The following is a 26,072-nucleotide window of genomic DNA, read 5'->3' on the forward strand; positions in this document are numbered from 1 at the left end:
GTTGCAAACCACTGTCTTCTAACCCCTCAAGTGTTAGCAAGTTTGAGCACATCTGGAAATTAGTATTTGGGAAGTCACTTAAGTTAATTACCAGAAGAAAAGGTAATTTGGGGTGACCAAGGAGTTAATGTGTTCCCATTGTGGACTCTATTTCTATTGGATTAAAAAGAAGGTGAAAGGGCGTCCCTGGTGGCGCAAGGGGTGAAGCACAGCACTGTGAAGCTATCTGAAGTCTCTGCAGCATGAGTTCGATCCCCGGCCAGGAAGCTACCCACATGGCTCAGACCTCTCCTGTCTTGCCCGCTGCTCCCCTCAGCAGTGTATTTCAGTAGATCTGCCTGTTCTGCTTCCTATTCCGTCACTGGTGAATTCTCTTGCCCCCCACACCTTCGGCCTGTACTCCAGTTCTTGTATGCATAAATACATAAAATATTAAAAAAAAATAATATGAAGATGAAGAAGGACTCATAGAAGCCATCAGGGAAGGCATGGAATGTTTTGGCAGCACCTACTATGTACAAGGCACTGTACTAGTGCTTTGTGTATGTCTTGTTCAATCTTTCCAACAACCTTTTGAAGCTGATGAAACTGAAGCACCCAGTCAGCTAGTCTCACTTTCTAGCTGTGTAACCGAGGCATAAGAACTTCTCTCAGCCTCAGTTCCCACATCTGAAAAGCAGAGGTGACAGGCCCATCTCACAGAAGAGTTGCCTAGGTTAGATTGTAAAGGGCACAGCCCCTCCCTGACTCAGCGGTGGTGACTCCTGATTGGCTGCTACTGTGAGCAGGTTGGTCAGAGAGGTCTTTAGGGAGGGGGAGGATTCAAGGGGCTGGCCTCTGAGCTTGGGAAGGATTCAGTTTTGTCTTGTTGCATCTAATCAGGTTTCATTCTGGTGAAAATGAGGGTGAGCAGTTTGGTGCGAGAGCTGTGGGGTGGATGCCATGAATCCAGGGCCCTGCTTCCTGCTGGCCTGTGGCTCTCCTGTCCAGGTTATGGATCCTCAGTTTCCACATCCGTAAAATGACACGGTTGGACTCTGCAATCTCTACAGTTCCTTTCTGCCCTGTAAAGAACCTGGTGTTCCAGAACATAAATTCATTTCTATAATCCCAGCAAGACCCATTCTGGCTTTTCAAATGTGACAGGCAGCTTAGAAGCTATAAGAAAAATATCTCTCAAGCAATTCCAAACCAAAACAAAGTCAGCTCCAGGCTCTGCCTCTGGATTGGATGTGTTTTCCATTTCTTGCCCTGTTCACCTGCACAGGGAACAAAAACAAGCACTTTTTTTTTTTTTTTTTTAATAACACACACATTGTCTTTCTACCTGGCTTTTCATTTGGGCTGTGTGCCAACCATGTGGATAAGATCTTTCAGGAACTTTATAATGTCACATACTTATGCAAATTGACAAAGTGTTTATAGCAACAGGCACCACAACAACACTGGGGTTTCAATTAGTGAAAAACAGCCAGGCAACCTAAGCAGCTTTCGTGTAAATATGTGAATATGTGAATACGTGAATCCGGAGGTGCTCCAGACCCAGAGGGTGGGGCTTACCTCTTTCGAAAGGACTGATTCTGGAAGCTCCAGCTTCAACATGGCAGCTGCCTGGTGAACCTGGGCACAACATGGGAACAGGGAGAGGAGCAGTGGCAAAGCCATTCTATCTGGGTGTCCTGTTCCATCCAGGGAGGGGTGGCTGTCCCATTTCATGGGCTCTAGTATGGCTTGGGCTCCACACTGGTTAGCTGCCCACTCAACCATTTCCATCATCCACTACAGACTCTAAAGAACATGTCTCAGCAACCTCTCTGGTGCAAAGGCTCTATAAAGTCAGATTCACCTGTGCAGTGTTTGGAGCAGAGTCTTTAAAGTTGGACACATCTGGATGAAAACCCAGATCTCATCCAACACCACCTACTGTGATTTTGGGTCAAATACTTAGCTTCCCAGTTTCACTTTCTTCTTTGTAAGACAGAGATCGCCAGACCTGAATTTTAACTGCGGTCTCAATTTCTTGTTAGGTGTAATGCACCCGTCTCCTTGGGTTGTTTAGGATTTATAAAGAAGTAACATCATGCCTGCCATATAGTAAGCATTGAATCAATGGGGATTGCCATTATGCTGTCATCATCATCATCATCACCATCATCATCTAGGACCTTCCCAAAGCTGTACTTGTGTGTGGTATATGTATGGGGGCAAGAAGGGGCAGCAACAGGCAGCATCTGAAAAAAAGAAAAAAACAGGTTCTGTGGCCAAATTAATTAGGATGGGCTTCCTTCCCGCTTCTCAAACTCTAATGAGAATTTTCACTCTCTGAAAGGGGGTTCTCATGCTCATTATTTCTCAAACTGATTTGTTCTTAGAACCCCCTTTGGCTGTGGGCCATTTGGGGGACTAGAGAGCCATGAGATACCCTTGGAAAATCATAACCAAGGCCTTGAAGGGAAGAAAAGAAAACTCAAAAAGAAGTGCATGGTGAGAGGTAAAGAGCCGAACATTGAGGAAGGAGTGACAATGAAGGAGACAAAGCTAAAAGAAGTGGAGAGTGGTATGCACTGGGGCCCCTGCACCCCTGTGCAGTGTCAGAGAAGCCAGTGTGACCCCTGCTTCTTAGGGAGTTCTTATTTCCACTTGTTATTTGGATCTCTAGACAAACCTTTGAAGGCGCCAGACCTGTTTTTCCCTATTTTATAGATGACACAGTCAGGCAGTGACAGGCAATGCTACCCACGCAGGACCACCTGAACCTGAGCCCTCTTTCTGTAAATGTCAAGTTCTAGAGTTTGCACAATAGGAAGGAGGAACTCAATTCTAGCATACAGCTCGTTCAAACTTCATATAGTCTGAGTTCGAGAACTAAGGTCGAATTTGGCTTACTTCCGGCCTTAGATGTCACTCACCATTTGTAGCCTCTTTTCTGTGCTGACATTTAGAACATTACTAAAATGTGCTCTGTTGAGAAGCATAGTTGGAAACTTACCAAAAGCATTTTTTAATGACTTCCATTTACTTGAACCAAATTCCGCTTCTTGGCTCTCCTTCCCTGTAACCCCATCCTCTTTTTTAAACCTCAGTGGCCTTGACTTCAGCCTCCAGGGCTCAGGTAACCCTCATAACACCCTATTACCTTGCTGCAGAAATCACTGAAGTCAGCCTGTTCCCTCCACAGTCCTCAGGGATAAGGAAACATCCCAGGGGCCTGTAAATAAGTGCAAGAAGCAGCACCACACCCAGGGTTCTATTTCACTTGGATGAAAAACGTCTGCAGTGACAATGCAAAGTGCCCTGAGGCGGCGACAGAACCCAGTGAAGTTCCTACATCTCAGCACTTCTGGCTTAATCACCAGGTTGCACATGGAGGGTTACTTTGGTTTTGGGGAGTAAGTGGTGACGCTGTGTGCGCAGTGGGGTGGCCGTTCTCTTATTCCTGCTGCGTGTGCTGAGCTGGAGAACACTCCCTGTCAAGGGATAAGAGGCACGAGCAGTAAACATTCCAGGCAGGTGATGGTGATCAATTAGGGGCCGAGTGGGAGTTTGCAGGTCACACCCAAGCTTCTCAAAGCCAGCTCAAGACACCTGGGAAAGCATGTGGAGAGAGGCTTTCCTGTGTGTTTTGATGGCTGGCTTTTGGTTTTTGTTTTTGTTTTTACTGGGAAACCAAATTCAAGCAAGACCAAAAGGTTTGCTCTGAAGTCCAAAACCCTGAGAACAGGGACTCTTTCCCTCCATCGGTCATGCAAAGATCACTGATTTCGGCGGTGATGTGTCCACAGCACGGTGTGTGAAATCTCTGCAAGCAGTTGAAGTCTGAGGGCTGCCCACCAGGAGCTCACAGGCCAGCTGAAGTGACAAGATCCTCAAAGTGTCAAGACAAAGACAAGGCAGGGCAATGCTCTAGGAGACTGAAATGCACATTTGCCGTTTTTGTCAGCTCTTAGGAAAGCCACCCTTCCATAGGGCACATGGCCCTGGCCAGTCCAGTCCCCTCTGCCCCAGTCCCTAGCAGAGGAGTGAATGAGTAAGCAAAGACCCTCTTGAGTTTTTTTTTTTTTTTTTTAAGATTTATTTATTTATTTATACAAGCACTGGGTACAGTCAGAAGCAAGGAGGGGTGAGTGAATTCACCAGAGCCAGAGCGGGGAGCAGAGCAGGCAGAAGGACCCAAGTACACTGCTGAAGACCCTCTCGAGTTTTGGGTGAGGATACAGAGGGAAGAAACTGAGGTTCAAAAAGTGTTTAATTTCTCCAAGGTTGCTCTGTGGTAAAAACAAATCTTAAAGCCAGGTCTGTCTTGCTCTAAGCTTGTGCTCTTTTCACACTGTCACTTTACTGTCTGAGAAATGAAGGAAACAAGGAGTAAAGAAGTAGAATTCAGAGTTGAGCATAGGAACCTGATAAGGCACTGCCAATGTGAAAAGATGATCTGAAATATGTTCTCGTGAAACTTAGAAGGGGAAGAAGTTATTTCAAAAGACAGACCCAATCTAGCCCTTAGCTCTTTTGTTATTTTTATCTTTTATTATTATTTTATTATATATATATTTTTTACATCATTTTTCATTTTTGTACAATGTATGCATTTTCATCTTGGGTATAGTCTCTGTAAAATTCCTGTCACCATTCACCCGTGAACCATCATCATGGTGCCTTGTGCTCTTGATGATGGGCAACAGACTGAGAAACTGTGCCTTTTTCTCATCTTTTCTCCCCAGTGCCTAGCACTTTTTAAAAATGAAGTAGTCTAATGCCACACCATTACTCGGAATGGTATTAAGTGATTAAGAGCTTGGTGATTAAGAGCATGGGCTTCGAAATTGGATAGATCTAAGTTTACATACTCCCTTCACTGGAAAAGGTGACTTTTTACATGGAAATAATTAAAGATGGAACCCTTTCTCACACCACCCAAAGTCAGTGCCAAATGGATTAATAAAACAAATGTCAAAGAAAAATTTGAAAACTTCTGGAATATATGAATGAATATCATTATGATTTTAGAATAGGAAGAGAGTTCTTAATAATAATATAAACATTGCTAATTATAAAGGAAATGACAGATACATTTTACTATATTAAAACTTTCTTCTTGTCAAGAGTCTCCAATGAAAATTAAAATATAAACTACAAACTTGAAGGAAATATTTGAAATACATACAGCCAATAAAAGATTCATTTAAAAAACATCTAAAGCATTCCTACCGACAAATACTCAACTCAATATGAAAATGGTAAAAACCATAAGGAAACATTTCATAGAGCAAGAAGCACGTATAAAGAAATGCTTACCTCACCAATAACAGGAGGAGGCGGGTCACATTTCACCATCATGAAAAGCCAATTTACACCCATTTGATTGACTAATCTGAGAAGTCTGGCAATACCAAATGTTGGAGAGCAGCAGGATCTCAGATACATTACTGATGGGGAAACCTGAAAACCATTTGCCTTATCTTATTAAGGTGAACCTTCTGGGTAGCTACCTCATTTCTCAAAATAAATACAGGTAGAAAAAATTTAGTGCATGTATACCAAGAGACACATATACAAAAATAATCACAACTGGGGCCTCCCTGGTGGCACAAGGGTTAAAATCCCAGGGCTATAAAGCTATCACCTGGCACTATGGCTGAGTTCTATCCCCAGCCAGGGAGCTAACCCACATATGGCACAGCAGACCTCTCCTGTCTCGCCCATTGCTCCCCTCATCAGTGTATTTCAGTAGATCCTCCCTGTTCTGCTCCCCAATCTGTCTGTGGTGAATCCTCTCACCCCACCCCCACACCTCGGGCCGACACCCCAGTTCTTCTATGCAAATATAAAAAGAAAGAACAACAAAAATCTATACTAAGACTAAATAATATACCACTTGGGAATAAATATTGATTTGGGAAAAAAATTGTTAAAAGAGGCAAGGAAATGGGCCTCCCCTGGTGGTGCAGCGGTTGAGCGCTGGGCTGCGAAGCTGCCCGCAGCTTCTGCAGCGCCAGTTTGATCCCCAGCTGCCGGGGAGGGTCCCACATGGCGCGACAGACCTCTCCTGCTGCCCCCACTGCTCCACTCAGCAGTGTTTCGTCAGTTTGCCTGTTCTGTTCCCTGCTCTGGCTCTGGTGAATTCTCTCACCCTCCTGCGCTTCTGACTGTACCCAGTGCTTGTATAAATGAATAAATAAATCTTTAAAAAAAAAAAGAGGCAAGGAAATGCAAAGTATTAGTATAATATGATCATGCCTAGGAAGGAAGCAAGGGGGTGGAAAAGAAAAAAACACAATGAAGCAGTAAGATATTAGTAATATTCTAGCTTTGGTTTGGGCAGTGGGTTCAGAAGTGTTTATTACATTATTTAGCATGCATACAAACATAAAATCAAATAAAAGAAGACCTTCGATGGAGCAATGAGGCTAAGGTGCCATGAACCAGTGATTATGATGAATCCACTTCTATAAAGCCCAGAGCCAATCAGTCAACCAATAAATAGGAAATCCTGGGTCTATATAACATGCTGGTTACATGGGGCAGGTTAAGTTGTTTTCTATATCTTATCCTAAGTTTTCTTAACTGTGGGGAACTGAAAACCATAAGCCATTATCAGGATTAACTGAGCTATGAATGGGAGCTAATATATTTTAATAACAGTTTTATGGAGCTATAACTCCCATCTCCATACAAATTATCCATTTAAAGTCTACAATTCAGTAGCTGCAGAGTATTTAGAGTTGTGCAACCATCACAATCAGTTTAAGAACATTTTCATCATTCCAAAAAGAAAGCCTGTACCCATTAGCAGTCACACCCCATATACTCCCACACCCATACCCTACTCTATTAGCAACCACTAATCTACTTTCTGTCTCTCTGGACGGTTCACATAAATGGTATCATACTGTGTGTGGCTTTTGTGACAGGAGTCAATATTTGGATTATCTTTTCCCAGAGCAGAAATTCTTAGAGTGTAGCTATGTGAATACTTGCCGATCTACAAATATCTGCAGCTTGACCATCGAAACAATTTTCTTTTAAATAACTGAGCTCTATTCATCATCTAGACACTACGATATGTTTTCTTATTCACCAAGTCTAAAGACACCCGATGGAAGAGGCACAGAGAAGCCAAGTCACTTGGACAAGGTCACATGGGCTCCATACCCAGATCTGGACCTTAATCACTACTACCTACCACATCTTTATGTATAATGAAATGCTATTCTTTTGGGGGGGAGGGTATAATTACCTTAATTTTTATACAATTTTTAAAATTCTGGTAAAGTTAATTTGCGGTTTCCACTAGATTCAAGTAGAGTTGAAGGTTGAGCTAGTCTTTATCTGACTGAGGTCGTCCAATATCAATCCATTTTTTCTCAAAAAAGTTGCTGTGGAAAGAGTAGCAATTGTCACTTAAGAGAAAATGTGGTGAAGAGTAAGTAGCAGATTGTTGATATAAGCTTGGTAAAACATAAAGAGCTTGCTAAGTCCTTAATTATTGGCATTCAGTGATGACTACACCTCCCAGTTCTGATGTTCTGTGGGTACCAAGTCAGAGGCATAGGATTTACTGTCCTATGAGTACTGGGTGAACTTTCTCTGCCTATCAGCTCCCACTCACACTGGAAACCAATGACAGATAACAAAGAAATGAGGTTGGAAGAACCAGTTAAACTAACTTGGTTTAACTTACCACATATATTTAAATTACTGTGTATATTGTTACTCTGCTAGGCCATGGAGATTTCAGAATTTCTCAAAAGGAGCAGAAAGTGTTTTGTTGTACGAGGACACTCGGGAGGGCATTTTCACTCAAGTTTTATTTTATTTTATTTTTAAAATTTATTTATTTAGGAATACAAGAGCTGAGGTGTAAGCCAGAGGTGCGGGGGGTGTGAGATTCACCAGAGACAGAGTGGGGAGCAGAACAGGCAGATCTACTGAAATACACTGCTAAGGGGAGCAGCGGGCAAGACAGGAGGGGTCAGCTGTGCCATGTGGGTTAGCTCCCTGGCCAGGGATTGAACTCGCACGTCAGTGGCTGCCAATAGCTTCATAGTGCTGAGAATTAACCCCTTGTACCATGAGGGAGGTCCTCACTTGAGTTTCACAAAGCTGAGCCTATTATTTTATCTTTGCTTATATATTTATCTGGAGGAGGGCTGTTGCTTTTGGAAATTATACATTCCCACAAAAGAACACAAAATTCATGGCCCCTTTTTCCCCATTTAGCCTCAAGGGAGCTTAACAGGGCCTGATTAAGCAAGGAAAGTCATCAAACTTTCTTCGACAGCTCAGAAATCCCTGGGGTTGAGTTGAGTTTTAGGTGAAGGGTTCATGTTGGTGTCAAATTAGTTCCCGCCATCTCATCACTGTCCACACTTGACAGGACTACAGTTTGCTCGACACTCACACTGACAGCAAGGGGCAAGCATTCATGCTTGAGTCCTGAAGAAAGAGACACCTGGCCGTGATTACTTGCAACTATACTATGAATTTTTTATTAGCTTCAGGGTCTATTTCCAGGACAGCAGAGACTTCAAGTGGAGCCCAGACTCTTAGAAGTTTACCTTTCTTTCCCTGTGCCCTGGTCTCCTTCCAACTCACCACCTGGGAGGAGTCTCACTCTTTGCTCTTTGTTAGTGGCCAGGATTCCTCGCCCCCACAACCCCACTCTCCATACAAAAGGGAATAACAAGTCATTGAGTGAGGTGGCAACTTCAACCCAAAGTGACATGGAGATTCTCAGTTTGCTGCAAATTACAGTTACTCAGACGAGAGCGGCCTGAATTCAGATTCCACATAATCAGAGAAACATTCTTTCATTCTGAGAAAAAACAAAATAGCCTTAGAAGAAAACAAACTTGGTAGTTGCCTAGTTCCTTGGTAGTTGGAGAAAATCACTTGTAACTGGTCTGAGTCTAGGGAGGGTCTTTAGTTGCCTCAATTTATTCTTACCTGGAGCAGTTGGGCAGAAGACAGGATAACTTAAAGCAGTAAAGATGGGGGACAAGAAAAAGTTATATTAAATCCGGGGTGACTGAGATTTCCCCCCAACATTCACTAATACATATACTCCATGAGGTTAGTGATTTCTGTTGACTGGAATTTACAAGGCTCTCAATAAAAACTTATTAAATGAATGAGTGAAACCCAATATGGAGCCATGATGTGGGTCATGGACAAACCTGCTCCATCTGCTGGTAGGATTTCTAGCAAGAAGGTTGGAGGCCACTCATTTCCTAAGTGGCCCTTAGAAAAGCCACTGCCCCCATCACTACCAGCACCACTGCCCCTACTACCACTATTAAAATTGCTAATTATGCCAGATTCATAGTAGGCAATTTATACTCATCTTCATATTTAAATTGAATTTCATAATAACCCTATGAGGCAGGCATCCCAGTCCCATTTTATAGATAAGGAAACTAAAGCTCACAAAAGTATTTTGTTCATGGTCTCAAACAGATTGCAAAATAGAGTTTACTGTCGATCTGACGGACCCCAAGTTCCCCCTCCCCTTTTTGAACTATACTACCAAGACATAAAGAGGAGAATGATGTCTATGTCTATGTATGTGCTGTTATTTTTTTTTAAAGATTTATTTATTTACGCATACAAGAACTGGGGTACATGCCAGAGATGAGGGGGTGAGAGGCTTCACCAGAGAGAGTGGGGAGCAGAGCAGGCAGATCTACTGAAATACACTGCTGAGAGGAGCCATGGATGAGGCAGGAGAGGTCTGCTGCGCCATGTGGTTTGCTCCCTGGCCGCTGGGATTGATCTCCTCATGCTGCAGAGTCTGGCAATAGCTTGATAGTGCAGTCTTTAACCCCTGTGCCACCAGGGAGGCCCTATGTGTGTGTTGTTATTAAGAGGTTCTAAAGGGAAACCATGTGCCTTGCTGGGAAGAAAAAAATGAACTCAGTCAACTCTAACATGAGTCATCCATTTCCATCTTAATGTTATTATTTATGGTATCAATGTTGTGGGTTACTATTGTATTCTTCGAGAATTCATCTCAAGTTCGTAAGACATGCCCCGTTGTTTTATGGGTTCTCATTAGTTTATATACAGTATCAGGCATAGATAACTTATCTTCTTTGAGAACAGGAGTTATGTCTTCTGATGTGTGTGTGCTCTATCACAACTAGAAGAGCATCAGCCACTGTATAAGTATTCACAGAAAAATCCAGAATCTGGCACTGATCTCCAGAGGCTTAAAGACTATTTAAATAGTTCTTTGATTCAACATCTTTATTGAATGATTATTGTAAACGATTATGAACCATATTGTACCTACCATGCAAGTGATAAATCACTGTAACATATAATTACCAGATTATACTATGACTAGAGCATTATCAATGTATCCGATGACTTATATAGCCAGTGTTCTAGAAATGAAACAGATGGTAGATGGGCAAGCAATATGAAGTGGCAGGCATTCTCCTTGGTCTGCTAATTACCAGAGAGACTAGAATCTGCAGAAGATGTTAATACAAAAATGAGCATTTCTCTCACCATGTAGTGAAAGATAGAAGGCAGAACTGAGGAGCTGGGGCCTAAAGGGGAAAAGAACAATTTTTTCCCTATCGCTTCTTTTGGCCTTAGTCTAAGCTTTCAAAATATAATGGCCCACATAGTTCTTTAAATAACTAATTAATTATTGAGTAAATTCAAGTTTTTAATAACTGCCTTGACCCACATTTTCCTCCATTTAGTGACCCATCTCTCTGATCACCTTTCCAGGAATTCCAGCAAAATCCCTCAATAGTTGTTCATATAAACTATTTCTCCTTTCTTTCCCCCAGTTCTCTCTTGAACTTTTAAAACTGCTCTTGACATGTCAGGTAGGCACCGAGATTCCAGATTTAATTGGAAAGTAATCATTTTCCAATGATTGACCCTATCAGTTATACTTGATAGTTAATCACTCTCCTTTGAGAAATACTTTCTTCACTTGACTTTAGATCATCACTCTTACTAACTCCCTTGCTGATTCTTCTCAGCATCTTCCTAAATCTCTTAACCTCTAAATGCTGGAGAACCCCCCCCATCCCAGATTAAATCTTTGGGACATGTTTGTTTTCTAGGTTATTTTATCCAACCCTTCCTCTTAAAATACAATCTATATATTTGCAAGCACAAATTGGCTCCAGGGAGAAAGTCTTGAAGTCTTTCTTTAAGGGAAAAAGGGGGCCAAATGCTCTCTCTTTCTGACTCAGGAGTAGGAGGTGGGGTGTGGAGGGAGGGCCATGGAAAGGAGAAAATGAACACAGAAGAAGAGGGAAGAACTCTCGAATGACTCCTGTGGGTTCCTTACACCCGAAAGGTGGGTCTAGGGAAGACATGTTTGGCAGTAACGGGCTTTGCCTGTGTGATTCAGCAGCCTTGAAGCTGAGTTGGTTGAAGGGTACATTGTTCCCCAAGATTTGACAATAGGTTACAAAGAGCTCACTGAAATACAAATGGAAGTCATCCCTGTCTCAGCAAGATGTTTTGAAACCCGACTCGGAACTCACCCAAAAAGAGGGCATCTTGATCCAGGTCACAAAGCATGTAAATAAGTTGCCCAGCATCTGCCAGGAGACCTTAGTTCCATGCAAATGGGGAAACTAACCAAGTTCCGCTGAGTGTGTGGTCCATTAGTAAAGGGCCACTGACTCCCAAAGGCCCTGGGATTTAGTACTCAGCCTCCACAATGAGGCTGCTTCATGCTTCCCTTGCTGCTTCCACTGAAGCATCCCAACATGCTTTCCCAGGGTGGATTATTTATCCCATTAGGTGAATGAGGCTCAGAGAAGACAAATCTTGCCTGCAGCCACCCAGCAAGTCAGTTCCTGAGGTTGGAATTGAGTCCCGAACCTCCCAGACCTACTGAGGCCATTGTGTGGCACCCTCTGTGGGACTCTACAAGACAACAGAGGCAGGGGGTGGGCCTTCTCCCAGGAGAACTGTGGTGGACAGAGGGGATGGGGCACAGGGTGAAGTGCCGCTGGTCCCTCAGCACAGCAGGAAAAACCTCAAAGCACATGGGTGTCAGTGGGTTTTTTCTCCGTCAATGAAGGACATCAGTATTGAGACTAGTAGTTGTGTAATCGGAAGGGGTTCTGGGGGAACATTAATCCAAGTCTCTTTACCTCTGGGGGAGGAAATGGAGATCCAGAAAGACTAACTCGATCTCCCAATGTCATACAGTTGCCTCATGCCACAGCCTAGAGTCTGGCTTAAGCACTGACCCTGCTCTCTTTCCAAATTCCAGAAGTGCTGACAATAATTGCCTCTTCTTAGAATATACACATGACTCCATAAATCACCATTTCTAATATTAACTTGATTTTCTCTCTGCTTTCCTGCCACTGAAATGGAAATGGCTTAAAGAAACCAGAGGTGAAGACATGCCCTGCTCAGACCTGTAATCTAAGACTTTAAACCTTCTGAATCTTCTAGTTGATCTTGAAGATCTTTGGTGGATCTTGAAGCCAAAATTAATACGGCTGTGGAGAGAAATGCTGGGAAATCTCATAGCGGCTCCTGGGGAGTCAGCTTCTGGGAGCTGGTGAACTTGGTCTACCAACAAGGTCAGGGCCCTCTGGAACACGTATCGAAGGGAAACGTGTCTGGAACAGTGTTCTCAGGCTTCTTGCCTGGGCCTTCCATTCACTGAGTGACAATCATGGCTCTCGGCAAGGTGGCAGCTGCCAAAGGGAGCCTCTGCCATTATTCACCCACCAGGTGTTCTTCCCAGCAACCACATCAGCTTGGCAGGGAGTGCCATAGCTGGGGTGCTGGGATGGGCAAAGAGGTGCAGTTCTCTCTCCTCTGCGGTCCAGGTGTCAACAGATGGGATATGGATCTGCCTCTCCCTTAACAAATAAATAGGACTTTTATAGGCTGAGTAATCCCACATGGGAGAACTCAGGCTGTCAGTTATCCCAGGTTTCCAGCCAGCGTCTAACCTCGGTCCTGAATCACAGAGCCCATTTCAATTCTTGTAAGCAGAGGTATTTCTAGAATGCTGGCCATCCCCTCAGCAGCAGTGGGGCTGCATGTTCCCCTTACTGGAGTTACAAGGAGCCAGGTATTCCTGGGAGCTGCATCTGCCCTTTGCATCCTCCCATTTGGCAAATGTCCCGCCACAGTTTCTACAATCTGTTCTGTGCAAGGTCCCTGCTTCATGCCTCCTGTTCAGCCCGGAGAAGACCAAGAGCAAGAATGCTGATGAGATGGCTTATTTCCATGACTCACCCTGCTGACCATGGCATCAGCACCAAGCCTTTTCATTCTTCTAATTTCTCAGTGAAATGGCCAAGGAGATAGGCTCAGGGGTCATTTTTTTTCTGGTTTGCTTCCAACACCAGACCTAAAGCAAAAGGGGGCATCAGCTAGGTCCTGTCAACGGAAAAAGGGTCCCCTGGCAAGGTAGGCAAAGACCAGGTAGAAAGCTAAGCAACTGAGTGCTAAGCCCTTGAGTCCATCCAGCCACCCCTGAGAGCAAGCTTGAGGAGCTAACACGGAGCGAGCACTAGACTAAGAATCCAAAGTCCTGGGGTCTCAGCTAAGGTGTCACTTCGCCTTCTCGAATTTCACTTTCTTCATCTGCAAAGTGGGAAGAGTCATACCTCCCCTCCCCATTTCACTCAATCATGGGAATTAAATGAGTTAGAATAAATAAAAGCTTTGAAACAATGACAAGTAGCCCACTCCAAATAAGTCCTCAATTTGCTCTTGTGAGAGGCCAAGGTCATGGTGCCCTGCACCCTGGCCGTCTCAGCCACTTCTGCCCATTGCTGAATGATGGGGCAGAGCTTGTTGGGGGTGGAGGAAGACACGCAAGAGAGACTAAAGGAGGTATGCCCTGGGATTCTCACTTGCCTTCGCCTTCATCCTATAGCTACTCCACGATCACCGTGCCAGGCACTGTTCAAAGAAATGGACAAGACCCCTCATTTCATGGAGGGACAGAAGAAGTGGCTCTCTAGTCCAATGCCCATGATGGTGGTCGTCTGATCCAGGAGGGAGAAGGCTTTGACTGGGACCACAGAAATGCCTCAACCTTCAATAGGCACCTGAATGAAAAATCCAGCGATGAGAGTTCTTTCAGAACCTTCCAGACCGAGCCCAGCCCAGGACCTGGGGAAATGAGCCGCCTAAGCCTCTGAGCGGTCACCCACCTTCCATCACTGGCCTCATACAGGTGCAGGGGTTTGACTCACAGGAGCCTGTTTTTCAGCCTGGGGTCACAAGAGGGTCATCAGTCAATCCCTGATGCTAGAAAAGCTCACCTCTGATTTAGTCAGAATCTCCAGGTTTTTTTATCTACCACGCAATGAATTGGCACTTTTGACTGAGGAATTACTTCTGCGCCCTTCGCAGCCTCATTAAGCTCGGTGACTTAATGACTCTCCTGTTAAATGGAAGCCAAAGTCGTTTAAGTGGTCACAGCTGCCAGGAACTCTGGTTAAAAGAGTGAAACTTTCCGAGCAGGTCGGGAGTCGAGCTAGTGCTAATCTCCGGCCCCTCCCCTGCCCTTATCTCAGGCTTGTTTTGACAGCTCCAGAGCCTGGTCCCACGAGAAGAACGCTATGCTGCTCCTTTCTCTTTTCACGTCTTTAGCTCCAGCCCATGGTTTGCCGCAGGGGGAAGGAAGAAACAATCAAGCATTGTCTTGTTCTGGCCCGGTGTGTCAGAGCCTCATGGAATAAATATTATTTGCCTGGGAGGGAACTGGCTGGGAGACAGCACACAGTGTAAAGCGCTGGGGGAGCAGGAGAGGGAGGGCGGGATGTTTGGATTTGGTTTTATTATGAGTTTAATCTTTTTCTACCTTCGTTCTGTGGGTCCCCTTCCTGCCACCCCTAACATGCCAGTAAGCAAGAAGCCTGGGTTGCACGGGGCCTCTCCCAAGAAGAAACAGAAGGTTTGCTGACCATATGCTCTTGGTCACTGCCTGTCCAGCCCAGGGAGTGGGGGGTGCATATTCCAGGACTCCCCCAGACTGGAGGGAGCATGCCACTTGCCCCTGTGGGGCCTCTGTGGGTTTGGGGAGTTTGGGGCCTCAGATATCCCAGTGGGCCAGCATTTGTTAAGTCTCTACTGTGTACAATCCATTAGCTGCTTCCTCAAGCCTTTTGCCTTAAGAAGGCCCCACTCTCTCCAGAATAAAGAACCAAAGATCAGTCATTGACTAAGAGACATCTGAGGGATGACTCCAGAAGGACCAAACCCCCTGCCATCTCAGGAGGAGTGGGTAAGAAAACCACAGATCTTGTGACACCTACAAAGCAGGGAAGGAGCGTCTCTGCTGTGCTCCTTACCCAAACACCTTTCCCTCATTCCTAACTTCCATTTGGAGTTCAAGTCACCTATCCAGCTATAGCAGTAATAGCAGTAATAGTGACTGAGAACTTACCAGCTGTGCCAAGTGCTTTAGATATATGATTTCCTGTAACAGAAGGGCACCCCTCTGGGTCTCATTCCACATATGGGCAACTGAAGCTTGGAGAGGGTCAACTTAATCAAAAACAAAGCTTCAAACCTACCTCTACCTGCCCCAAAGTCTTAACCATGCGGAGTCACTTCCCAGAAGTGTGATGGATTTGTGAAGACCACTACCCACTTCCAACCCACTTCCTCTTGTCAGGGGGGACCCATTTTGCTAAGGGAAGGGGCACGGTCTGTGAGTGGAGGAAGAGGTTTACAGGCCCTGGAAGAATGGCAGTTGGGACCCTGGTTTTGGGCACAGCCCACCCTCTTTATGTGCAGGCTCCCATTTCCAGGGGGCAGAAGAGACCCTGTCTGTGTACTTAATTATTTTTGTATACAAAATAATTCAGGCTTTGCTCAGTGCCATGTACAATTAGGGTTTTAATACATGCTTTTTGAGAGTGATTAAGATCTCATCATCCCAGCCAGCAAAATAAACACTGCCTTCCTTCTCTCAAGGAGAAACAAAGAGGCACAGAAGGCCAAACCAGCCCAGGCACTCGGCACCTGTGTGGAGAGTGGGGTGCCTGAGTCCCGCAGACCTGGCCCTGCAGCCTACTTCTCAGGCCCGCGCTAGCCAGGTGCTTGGGGCAAGCGGCTGACCTCTGTCAGGGCAAGTATCTCCATACATAGAAGGTCAGAACTTCTACATTAAGGCTTTTGTAAAGAGTAGGTGAGAATATGCCCACAAAGTGGTGTTGAGAAAAAGTTTCTTTATTTAGTGCATCTGTTTCTTTCAAAGGCACACTCATCATAAAGAATCTCGCTTCATCTCTGCCTTGAGAACATTTCCCCCACCAAGTGCTGTGGGCACCACACCATGCTGGGCTGTACAAGGCCGGACTCAGGTCCACTTTCTCAATGGCTAGACTGGAACTTTCAAGCAAATGTAATTTATCTGAGGAATAACATAAGGGTCATAGAGTCAGAAGACCACGTGAATACGTCACAAAGTTAGTTACGTACCTTGGGGGCTAGTAGAGGGAGGTCTCTGCCCTGGCCCTCCTGCCCCATGTCCCTCCTCCCTGGCCCTAGCCGGTGCAGGGCCCTCAAGGTCCAGGCTGAAGAGGCTGGAGCTCGCTTCTCAAAGACCTCCTTCCAGAGTTTCCACTTTCAGTCTGAAGATAGCCCCTCTCGCTGGGTGATAACAGAAGAGTCTTCCTTTCAGAGGGACGCTGTTTCTTACTTTCAGGAGTGCGGCCTCACAGGATAACTGTTAATTCAATACCATAAGCCCTGCATTCATACAGGAGTTGCTCTCCTAGACCCACAGGGAAAAGAACAGAGAAGAGGAAGTTTATTATAAATGCTTTATCCCACCTCACTGGAGCCTCACAACGACCCCATCAAGTATTTTGGCTTATTATTGCTAATGGCAGCTAACGACATTTTAGAATGGAGGGGTTAAGTGGACTGACCGAGGATACACCTGGCTAGCAAGTGGCAGAGAGAGCCCCGGAGCTCAGTCACCTCCTTCTAAGCTTAGTTCTCTGGTGTCCCTGCCCTTGAGCTCAGGATACCAATCCCAATGCCTGAACCACTGGGTACTAAACTTGGGGGCCTCCTACTGTTGAGCATGAAAGAAGGCTTCACTGAATAATACACAGACTGGACGAAGCCACAGGCATGAGGGAAAGGGACCAGGCAGCCGTCCTCTCTGCCCAGGTTAGAGGTCAGGAGACTTGAGTTCAAGTCCAGCCTGCTCCCTTGGAAGATTATGTCTTAAGTCATTACTCTCAGTGCCCCTTGGCTTTTGCATCTTCGACTAAGGAGGAACAGATGGATTCCTATCCATAAAATTTTTATAATGATGCCTAGTAGTTACTACGTCAACACTGCTATTGTTCTATCTCAGAGTTGTTCAATCTATTACTGTTGTTCTATCTCAAAGTTTTGTGAGGAATAAAGGAGACAGTGTGTGTACAGGAGAAGGAAGGGACTCATATGCTGAGAGGGTAACAGGAAAAAAGATGGCGTCAGATGATATCTTTTGAACGGTCTGAAAACCTTCCACACAAAACATAGAAGGACTCCAAAAGAAATCATTTGCATTCTGGCTTTTTGTTTGCTTGATTTTCATCTTAGTCCATATCTTTATGTTCTGTAGCTAGCTGTTTACATTTTGTTTAGTTATCCTCGATCACCCACATGCCACAGGCATCATTAAAGAAGCACTGCCTGGTCTAAGCAGTCCTTGGATGTCTTAGGGAGACAAAGAATACAATTAAGCCCTGTCTCTCCCTCTCTCGCTCAGGTAATCCAGGTGCAATCTTTCTTGACAGTCTGGAGGAACCAGACAGGTAAGCCACCCAGTGAGGGGGAGTTGCTGCTAGCTGATGAATGGCTGGGAGCCCATTAATTCCACTCCTCAAGGTCTCATAGTAAAAGCTCCTCGGCCCAGAGTTGGCCAGTTTTAGAATGGGTCTGATCAATTAGCCAAACAAGAGAGACTGAGTATGACCTGTGTCCAGCACCAAGCTGGAAACTGTAGGGTATAAAAGGGCAGTGTGGTTCTTGTCTTTGTGGAGATCAGACTGGCTGATGAAATGAGATGAACGAAACTGAAACAATGAGAGAATCATTAAAAAGGGTGATATAATGAAAGATTAGATTTGATGGCTCAGAATGTCAAGTATTAAGTAAAGGGAGAAAGATGAAACCTAGAGGGGGCCTTAATGGGTGTGTAGGAGTTGTAGTGGTGGAAGGGGGAGTGGCATTCCAAGTTGGGGAAAGAATGTGAGAGAATTCTAGAAAGTAGGAAAGAACAAGGACTAGTGAAGGGGAGAGGCAAAACTAGCATAATGGAAAGGAGGGAGTGTGTCCTGATTTTCTTTGTTTTTTTTTTTTTAAAGATTTATTTATACATACAAGAACTGGGGTACAGGCCAGAGGTGTGTGTGAGAGGATTCATCAAAGACAGAGTGGGAAGCAGAACAGGCAGAATGTCTGAAATACACTGCTGAGGGGAGCAGCAGGTGAGACAGGAGAGGTCTGCTGCGTCATGTGGGTCACCTCCCTGGCCAGGGATCGAACTCATGCTGCAGTGACTACAGATTGCTTCATAGTGCTGGGTCTTAACCTGCACCACCAGGTAGGCCCCTCTTTTTTTGTTGTTGTTCTTTTTTTCTTTGCATCCTGATTTTCAAACCTACTGACTGCTTTGCAAGATCTAAGAAAATGAATGCCTACTGGTAGAAAGACTAGCTGCAGGTACTCTAGTTTGTCCTATTTTACCTCCCATGTTGGTGGCCGTATGTCAATTTTGGCAAGTCATTTAGCGCCTCTGACACGCACTCTCCTCCCCAGTAAAATGGGGATGATTACATATGTCTAACAGTCACCATGAGAATCAAAAGGGATCACACGTGGAAGCTCACAGGACCAAGTGCTAACAGACAGGTAATAAGGGGAATGCTCCCTTCAAAGTCTGGAGTTAGTACCTCCAAGTTCACACAGAGAAGAAATACCCTCCACGAACATGAGAACATGAGATGGAACTAGTCCATCTCTCTCTCCAAAGATCATTGAGAGTTGTGTTGTCTCTCCACCCCTTCTACTAAGTTTTGGGCAGAAGACAAAGACAGAGTTCTCTCTGCTCTTGTGACTTGAGCAATGTCCCAAAAGCCAGATGCTACGTGACTCTCTTGATCCATGAAGGGTGCAAGAGGAATTGCTCAGATACATCTGACAGCTTGATTGCACCTGCCCCCTTGGAAACATGAATGCTACCTTCCAACTTAGAGGGGACCCTTCGGAGCTAGGGGTTTCTGAATGGAACTGCCATCATATGGGGGGGGATGGGCACCTCCTTTTGCCTTGCCACTCTCTTCTTTCTCCTCTTTGAGAGGACATGAAGCCAGGAATGTGCTGACTGGGCCAATATCCCACAGAAACAAAGGTGACCATGGTAAGGAGTAGCCTCAGATTTGGGAATGCATGTGAAAACCTACCATGGATAAGAGACATTATGTGATGGAAGGAGAAGAAAAGGTATCAAAACAGGGGAGAGAAGAGCACAACGGACCATGGTGATGGCTCACGGGTGAACTGGTGGTGGGAATTTTATGGAGAATACAAAATGATATAAAAGATGTAAAGAAAAAAAAAAAGAAAACCTAACCAAGAACGAACTCATGGTCTCTTGCACAGCCTGGCACTAGAGGACTGTGTTTATGAGGAGCGCAGTAGGCCGTTGCCAAGGTTGGGAACAAACAAACAACCTACTGGAAATGCCTTGGGGGGAAGGAGTAGCTGATCAATCAGCCTAAGGGACAGGCCTGCACATCCAGACAGTGCTTCTAAGCCTGGTTTCAGGCCACTGAGTCCAAGTTTCTGCCACAGACCCAGGGCTGAGGCTGTTTCCAAATAGCTTGATAATTGTTTTTCACCCGTGCCTTGCCCAAGAACCACTAAGTGCATCGTGCTCTCTCCTCCCATCAGGCAGGGCCCCAGCAATAATTACTGAGAAGGGAGTAATCAGTCCAGCAAGGCCGTGTCTGGGCGGGGAAGTCCTGGCCTCCCCAGCCCGGGGCGGGTGTAGGCCGCGGGGTCTGCAGGGGGCTGCCCTGCAGTGCGCCCTGGACAGGACCCTTCGAGGCCAGCACTTCACACATCGCACACAGGCAGGAGATGCGCCCTGGACAGGACCCTTCGAGGCCAGCACTTCACACATCGCACACAGGCAGGAGATCCGCGGCACCGGAGGGGAGGAAGCCCCAGCCTGGAATCTGGCTCCTGGGGCTCTCCCAAGGGTGCGCCTCTGGTATACATGCGTCACAGCCAGTGAGGAGGTTGTGAGACAAATGGGAGGATGGGTACACGCGTACGTGAGAGCACACATGTGTGTGCATGTCACACCTCTCTATGTGTGTGAGTGCACATGCTCCTGCATGTTCAAGAGTATGAACAGGAACCAGAAGGAGGTACCCTAATAGAGAATTCTAAGCAACCATAGTTACTACTTGAAGCTACTAGGTAAAATTCCTGAAATGTAAGTTCCATGAAGGGAAAATTTTTAATGGGCACTCCGGTGCCCATTAGGTACCTAGTACCTAGGAGGTGCTTGATAAATAGATGTGCAGTTAATAAATAGCCCCCAGGAGTGGAGGGGGGCCTTTCTGAATGGGAGATAGGGGACAAGAATGGCCCATTTCCCCTACATGGCTATCTTTTTGGTACTAGCCCTGGCTCTCCTTCCAAGGCCAAACTGTCTCTCCACATAGCTGTTGTACCAACTTTTCTTCTCTTTTCACACTTATATGCCTTCTGCCTTTGGCTGTTTGCCTCATCAGCCCACAGCTGTCAGAAAGTAGAAGAGGGGACAGCAGAGGTCATTGTCACAGAGAGCGACCAAGGTGGCCACCTTTTGGAAGCACATGGGCTGATGGGCTGAGACTGGGCAGAAATTTAGATCTTGAGCTTCAGCTTCCCCACTTAAAACAGCAGGTGCTACAATCAAGAAAGATAAACTCATGCTATTCACAGCAACATGGATGAAGCTGGAAGGGATCAGACTCAGTGAAATAAGCCAGAAAGAAAAAGAAAAATACCAGATGCTTTCACTTACAGGAAGAATGTAGAGGATCCAAATAAAGGATCTGGGGGGAAAAAGTTATTATAATAAAGTGAAAATCAAAATCAACAAGCAACTATAAACCAGAGACATGCTGCAGGCGGGGAGAAGGGAGTGGGATCAAAACAGGTGGGAAGAGCACAAGGGACTATGGTGATGATACATGGGTGAACTGGGGGTGGGAATCTCATGGGGACAATAATCGAGATGAAAAAGCATACACTGTACAAAAGTAAAGAGCGATGTAAAAAAAAATATATAATTAAAAATAATGAAGGAAAGGAAGGAAGAGAGAGAGAGAGAGAGAGAGAGAGAGAGAGAGAGAGAGAGAGAGAGAGAGAAAGAAAGAAAGAAAGAAAGAAAGAAAGAAAGAAAGAAAGAAAGAAAGAAAGAAAGAAAGAAAGAAAGAAAGAAAGAAAGAAAGAAAGAAAGAAAGAAAGAAAGAAAGAAAGAAAGAAGCAGGTGCTACATTTGCCTCACAAGGTTGTCCTGAGACTTGAGAAGACAGTGGAAGGAAAAGTTCTAGAATACACAGTAGGTCCTCCAGAAATGCTGTTTTCCTTTCCTGACCATTTAGGCATCTGATTGAATGGAGCATGTGGCTGGGGTCTGTGATGGCTTGAATCTCCACCAGAACACTTCTTTTTTCATAAGATGCCTTGTGGGGAATTAAATAGTTACTGAAAACTGAGGCAAACCTCATCTCTAGAACACTCAGGGGCCTCCCTGATGGCATAAGGGGTTAAGCACAGCACTGTGAGGCTGTCCGAAGGCCAGCCAGGGAGCAACCCACATGGCGCAGCAGACCTCTCCTGTCTCGCCCGCTGCTCCCCTCAGCAGTATATTTCAGTCAGTCTGCCTGTTCTGTCCCCTACTCTCTGGTGAATCCTCTCACCCCCTGCACCTCTGGCCTGTACCCCAGTTCTTGTATGCATAAATAAATCTTAAAAAAAAATAAAAAAGCTCTCAGAAGTTAACATACTATGAGTCTTTTGTTGTGCTGGGGCCTCCTCATACTCCAGAGGGGGCAGAGGGTTCTAAGTAACTAAACTGTTACATTAAGTGCACTGGCTCTGGTCTTTCCACTTGGAGACCCTCCCCTGCTCACCACCGCCTCCCCAACTACCTTGGAGGAGATTAGCAAATTCTTCCTTCAGCTGAAGAGGGAGACACCATATGAAAATCTAATCCTGCAATAACATTTTTCATCTCTAAAAGGAGGATCAGATTTCACCTCCTCAACCTGATTTAAGGACCTACCAGAAATAATAACCTTCATGGGGTAATTAGGAAATTATCCTCTTACAAATTGGTAGATGTCTCCTTTCTTTTCCTTGGGCCAGGTGGAAGGCACTTGCTGGATTTCTTTGTGGTGAAGCAGTTGATTTATTTCGCCACCAGGTACAGAAATAGGGCAGTATTGATGCAGGTTCCAGGAGCTGAATGCTAATCAGATCCCTGTTGAAACAAATTCAAGTCTAGCCAGTTCCAGAGAAGAACCTTTTCTTAACCGTTAGGGTGTAATTCTCCACCTCCAGGGTATTGACAGTAAACCTGGCCTGTCAATACCCTGGAGGTGGAGAATTACACCAAGGTTAAGAAAAGGTTTTCTGGAACTGGCTAGACTTGAATTTGTTTAAAGGGATTGATTACATTCAGTCTGGACCTGATCAATACTGCCCTTTTCTGTACTGGTGGGAAATAAATCAAATGTTCCACAAAGAATCCAGCAAGTGCTAAAGGCCCAAGGAAGGATTTTTTATTTGATAATAAGGAGAAATCCTTAATTGTCAGATTTCTAAATTTGGATGTATTTTAATTTAGAAACCTTCTGAGATATTATTGAAAACAAGACCAGAAGCTCTAAGGTAAAGTTGGAATTAACATCAGCTTCCTCCTTCTACTCTGAGATAGTCTTTCTCTACCCTCCTACACTACTCCTCTTTCTCTCTTTGCATGCACCCCTTAACAGTTTGGGGATCCCTGGGAACCCTTGGTCACACCTAGTAGGTTGTGTGTGAAAAAGCCTCCATAATTAAATCAGCACTCTATAGTAAATAGCTGATAGCAGTTTCATGTGCAGCCCTTTCTGGAGTTATTTGCATAAAATAAACAAATCATAAGCTAAATGAAGAAAGCTCTAATGGTAAAAATTTCAGGCCCTAATAACAGGCTATTAAAGGAAATAAACAGAACTTAAGATGAACTGAGAACTCTTGAATATGAAAGTTGACAGATGTTTTATTTCCAAGAACCCCTACAAGCCTCTGTTTTCAGCCTGTCTCCTACCAATTGCTCTGTGTAGTATTAGCTGCTTGGAAGAGCATCAGAAGAAGACTCCCTACTGCCATGGTTCCTAAAGTGTGCTACCAGACTAGCAGCATCAGCCTGACCTGAGAGCTTATTAGAGATGCAAATCCTCAGGCCCTTCCCCAAACCTGCTCAATTGGAAACTCTGGAGGAAGGGCTCAGCAATCTGCTTCATCAAGCCCCCAAGGGAATGCTGGTACAAGGTCAGGTTTGAGAACCAGTGCCTGGTAGCCTGCAAGAGAATGCTCAGACACCTCCCCAAGACTAACCAATTCCAATGGATTCCTTACCCTGTGCCTGTTATTTTGAATAGCATTTTTTCTCTGCCTGGCAGACTCCTACTAATCGTTTAAAGCCCAATTCAAAGATGTCCCCTTTTATGACTTCACATGTCTTCTTCCAACAGATTTTCAGCTATCTCCCTACAACAGCACCTGTGTGCATTGTCCTATAATTTTCTTTTGGTTTCTCTTCGTTATCCTTACAGTGGTCTCTGATATTGTCAAGGACTTCAACTTATTGCTCTTGGTATTCCCAGCATTGGTAGTGGGCCAGGATAACAGTAGATGGTTAATAAATATATATGGCATAAATGAATAAATGAATGCTTGAGCCCAAGTATTATAACAAGGATACTGAGTAATAGACAACGGCAACTGACCTGTGGGCACACACTGGTTGCTTCAGTGCCTCATCTGACCCCCAGGCATCCTGACTCCCAGCCCAGATAGTAATTGTTACATTTGTGTCACCTAGACCCAGTGTCTTTAGATATTGTAATTGTTAAACAAGAGAGTCATTTTTGGCTACTTTGTGACAGACAATTATGCCAAACACACAGAACAGTTAAAATTCTTCCCTGTAGGCTAAGGAGCTGTGACTTGATGAGGTCACAGCCTTTCAATTATCTCTGTATCTCTGTGTTTGTATTTATATATGGCACCAACCTATCGTAATGGTATCTAGACCAACTATTAAAACCATTTATAATGCCCAGGAACCAATTTGTGGCAGCCAGCAATTAGCTCCATTCATGTTTTTAATTTTTCTCCCTTTGAAGTTTAATAGACGGTTATTATGATGTAGTCTTCGCTGACTCCAAGTGTGCACGCTCCTTACAGCTGACGTCTGAGCTGGAGAGAAGACTCAGAGACAAATGGCATCTTGCTAAGAGCAACTCTCTGGATTCCATTTCTGAGTCAACTGCTTTGACTGGGTCTTTTCTCCATGAAGAGAGTTAGGATGAAAAAGATAAGGACCTTTCAGTGGCATGTGGCAGCAGGATGGCAGAGCAGATTTCCAAGAAGAGGAAATTTGTCACTTCAAAGCTGAGCTGAAGGAGTTTCTCACCCAGGAGCTGCCTGAAGATCCCTACCCTGGAGCTGAGGTCTGAGCTACACCAAACAGGACAGAAGTCATTACCTCGGCCACCACGACACAGAATGTTCTTAGTGAGAAAGGCTGGCAGATTCAGGAATTGATTGCTCTGGTTCAGAAAAGGTTTACCCTCCCTAAGGGCAGAGTAGAGCTTTATGCTGAAAAGGTGTCTGCTTGAGTTATGTGTGCCATTCCCCAGGCAGAGTCTCTGTGTTATGAACTCCCAAAAGGCCTTGTAGGGAGAGGGCCTGCTGCAGCTCATCTTGAGAGCAGGACAAAAGGCTGCGAGTGGTGTCCAGAGAAATTCCGAGGACAGAGGGCTAAATCCACGAAGTCCTTGGGTTGTCTGATGATCCACAATGGGGACCCTGCTAACTACTACACTGAGACCACCATGTGTTGCTCAGACAGGGCATGCTGGGCATCAGAGTGCAGATCAGGCTGCTCGGGGACCCGAGTGGTAAGACTGGGCCCAAGAAGCCCCTGGCTGAGCCGTGTGAGCATCACGGAGCCCAAAGATGAGAGACCACTGACCACTCCCATCTTAGAACAGAAGGTGGGAAGCCAGAATCCCCTGCCATGCCCCAGCCAGTACCCATAGCAGCTGGATATGGAATCTGATTACTGCTCTAAAAGGAACTTTCATAAAACCTTTTTAAAAGACAAAAAAGAAAAGAATGGAAAGTGACTGGGAATATTGCATTCATTCATGCCATGCACGTTTAGTGAGCATCGGTATGTTAGGTACTGGGTACACATAGCTGGGGTTTAAAATAGAAACATGCAAGCCAGAATGGGGAGTGCTATGATAGCGGAGGCACAGGATGGTGGAATACTGCGGCTGACCACTCAAGTGTGAGCAGCACTGAGCCAGCACAGATGGAGGGAAACGTGCTCCAGCCCCTGAAAGCCTGGAGGTGAGAGATTGCCCCTGGCTGGGATGCCTTAAAATACAGGAAACAAAGGAGAGACCCAGACTATGGAGGATTGCAATAAATCACTCTGGTGCCAGGACAGAAGGAGACCATAGATGCATACTTTCTTAGCAGTGCCCTCCATGTGAGTGAGAGACACAGCCTAAAGTTTGCTGGAAGATACTTTGTATCAGGAGAATCTTTCCTTCCAGCCATTATAGCTTTGAGGGAAATAAGGCTGAAGAGGACAGGGAATTGTGAGTAATAGGATTAGAAGTTATCATGATTGTCAATCTCTCCCTTTCTAGTAGCTCCTTCCAGATCTTATGAAACATACTCAAGAGTCTCTTTCATCCCAAGAAGAAAAACTGACCCAATTAAATATAAGCCCTTCCTCACGCTGTGATATTTGTAAGCTATTT

The sequence above is a fragment of the Talpa europaea genome, assembly GCF_964194135.1.
Source record: "Talpa europaea genome assembly, chromosome: 12".
Classification (NCBI taxonomy): Eukaryota; Metazoa; Chordata; class Mammalia; order Eulipotyphla; family Talpidae; genus Talpa; species Talpa europaea.